This window comes from Mastomys coucha, unplaced genomic scaffold, assembly GCF_008632895.1.
Source record: "Mastomys coucha isolate ucsf_1 unplaced genomic scaffold, UCSF_Mcou_1 pScaffold5, whole genome shotgun sequence".
In the NCBI taxonomy this organism is placed as follows: Eukaryota; Metazoa; Chordata; class Mammalia; order Rodentia; family Muridae; genus Mastomys; species Mastomys coucha.
The window spans coordinates 38,443,398-38,446,507 of NW_022196911.1; the positions used below are offsets into that span (position 1 = coordinate 38,443,398).

A 3,110-nucleotide genomic window follows, 5' to 3' on the forward strand; every position below is an offset into this window, starting at 1 on the left:
GTTTAAAGGGTATAGAATTCCTATATAGAACAATAAGAACATTTCAGAAATAAAGGTCTTGGTTGACCGGATTTACTTAATGTTACTCACATATACTTGAAGGTAGATGAAATGGTCAACTTTGATATATATGCACAATGTGTGTGTGTTTATATACACAAACAAATATGAATACAATAACATGTTCAATATGATTGCTACCTTTCCTAAGACTTAAGGTCTTCAAAAATCCTTAGTTATCACTTAGAAATTAGACGGGGGGTGGGGGGGGGGAAATTGCGTTACTTCCCTCGACTCTTAGTTGTTGGGAATGGTAACCGGGACCCAGTGTCTGCTTCTTGCTATCACCCTCGCCTTCTAACCCGTTGCTATCATGTGTGAGTGCATCTCCATCCATGTTGGCCAGGCTGGTGTCAGATCAGCAATGCCTACTAGGAGCTCTACTGCCTGGAACATGGCATCCAGCCCGTGGCCAGATGTCAAGTAACAAGACCGTTGGGGGAGGAGATGACTCCTTAAACACCTTTTTCAGTGAGACAGGAACTGGAAAGCATGTGACCCGGGAAGTGTTCGTAGACCTGGAACCCACAGTTATTGATGAAGTTCGCACTGGCACCTACCGCCAGCTCTTCTACCCTGAGTAGCTCATCACAGGAGAGGAGGATGCTGCCAATAACTGTGCCCATGGCCACTATACCATTGGCAAGATCATTGATCTTGTCTTGGACAGGATTTGCAAGCTGGCCGACCAGTGCACGGGTCTCCAGGCCTTCTTGGTTTTCCACAGCTTTGGTGGGGGAGCTGGCTCTGGGTTCACCTCCCTGCTGATGGAGCAGCTCTCTGTTGATTATGGAAAGAAGTCCAAGCTGGAGTTCTCCATTTACCCAGCCACCCAGGTTTCCACTGCTGTGGTTGAGCCCTACAATTCTATCCACACCACCCACACCACCCACACCACCCTGGAGCACTCTGATTGTTGCCTTCATGGTAGACAGTGAGGCCATTTATGACATCTGTCGTAGAAACCTCGACATTGAGTGCCCAACCTTACCTTAACCTATACTAACCTTAACTGTCTTATTAGCCAGATTGTGTCTTCCATCACTGTTTCCCTCAGATTTGATGGGGCCCTGAATGTTGATCTGACAGAATTCCAGACCAACCTGGTACCTACCCTCGAATCCACTTCCCTCTGGCCACTTATGCCCCTATCATCTCTCCTGAGAAAGCCTACCATGAGCAGCTTTCTGTAGCAGAGATCACCAATGCCTGCTTTGAGCCGGCCAACCAGATGGTGAAATGTGACGCTCACCTTGGTAAATATATGACTTGCTGCCTGCTGTACCGTGGTGATGTGGTTCCCAAAGATGTCAATGCTGCCATTGCCACCATCAAGACTAAGTGCAGCATCCAGTTTGTAGACTGGTGCCCCACTGGCTTCAAGGTTAGCATTAATTGCCAGCCTCCCACTGTGGTACCCAGTGATAACCTGGCCAAGGTCCAGAGAGCTGTGTGTATGCTGAGCAACACCACAGCCATTGCTGAGGCCTGGGCTCACCTAGATCACAAGTTTGATCTGATGGATGCCAAGCATGCCTTTGTACACTGGTATGTGGGTGAGGGCATGGAGAAGGGTGAGTTCTTTGAGGCCTGTGAGGACATGGCTGCCCTAGAGAAGGATTATGAGGAGGTTGGTGTGGATTCTGTGGAAGGTAAAGGTGAGGAAGAAGGAGAGGAATACTAAGTCCATTTCTCTAGCTCCTGTGTCATGTCAAACTCCAGCTCTAGAATTAGCTGCAGGCATTGATGCTTCTGTGTTGTTTCCATTCTGTGATCATGTCTTCTCCATGTGTACCTCTTATGTTTTCCATGATGTCTCAAAGTAAAAGCTTTAAGGAAAAAAAAGAAAGAAAGAAAGAAATTAGACAGGGGTCAAAAAGATGGCTCAGCAGATAAGATAACTTACTGCCTGATGACCTGAGTCACAGGCCCAAGGGCCTCTCCTCCCATTGATGCCTGACAAGGCCATCCTCTGCTACATATGCAGCTGGAGCCATGAGTCCCTCCATGTGTACTCTTTGGTTGGTGGCTTAGTTCCAGGGAGATCTGGGGGGTCTGGTTGGTTGATACTGTTATTCTTCCTATGGGTTTGCAATCCCCTTCAGCTCCTCAGTCCTTTCTCTAACTCCTCCATTGGGGACCCTGTGCTCAGTTCAATGGTTGGCTGTGAGCATCCATCTATGTATTTGTCAGGTTCTGGCAGAGCCTCACAGGAGACAGCTCTATCAGGCTCCTGTCAGCATGCACTTCTTGGCATCTGCAATAGTGTCTGGGTTTGGTGACTGTATATGGGATAGATCCCAAGGTAGGGTAGTCTCTGGATGTCATTTCCTTCGGACTCTGCTCCATACTTTGTCTCTGAGTTTCCTCCCATGAGTATTTTGTTCCCCCTTCTAAGAAGGACTGAATCATCCACATTTTGGTCTTCTCTCTTCTTGACCTTCATGTGGTCTGTGAATTGTATCTTGAGTAACTGAGCTTTTGGGTTAATATCTACTTATCAGTGAGTGCATACCAAGTGTGTTCTTTTGCAGTTGGATTACCTCACTCAGGATGAAATTTTCTAGTTCCATCCATTTGCCTAAGATTTTCATGAGGTCATTGTTTTTAATAGCTGAGTAGTATTACATTATATAAATGTACCACATTTTTTGTATCCATTCCTCTGTTGAAGGATATCTGGGTTCTTTCCAGTGTCTGGCCATTATAAATAAGGCTGCTATCCTAATCTTTCCCAAATAGTTTCACCAACTGAGGGCCAAATATTCAAACATGAGCCTAGGGAGACAATTCTCATTCAAACCACAACACAAGACAGGAAGTGTAGTTCAGTGGTCCAATATTTGCCCACAATTCACAAAAGCCAGGCTTCTATCATACAATCATACACACAAACACATAAACACACAAACACACACACACACACACACACACCTGTGTGTACACAGAAATCAAGTTGTTCTGTCAAAAGTACTTCCTCTTATCAATGAAACCTTTCATGATCTCTCACACACAGACCAGCCCCAGATTAGTTGCTTTCTTTGTACAAC

The 3,110-nt window shown here is 45.9% G+C and overlaps 1 pseudogene across 1 annotated transcript; it reads left to right on the forward strand.

Moving 5' to 3' along the window:
* Positions 1 to 373: 373 nt before the first annotated feature.
* On the forward strand, positions 374 to 1,896 carry LOC116077874 (annotated as a pseudogene). Its single transcript, XR_004113360.1, has one exon. The product of XR_004113360.1 is annotated as a tubulin alpha-1 chain-like (transcript).
* The last annotated feature ends 1,214 nt before the right edge of the window (positions 1,897 to 3,110 follow it).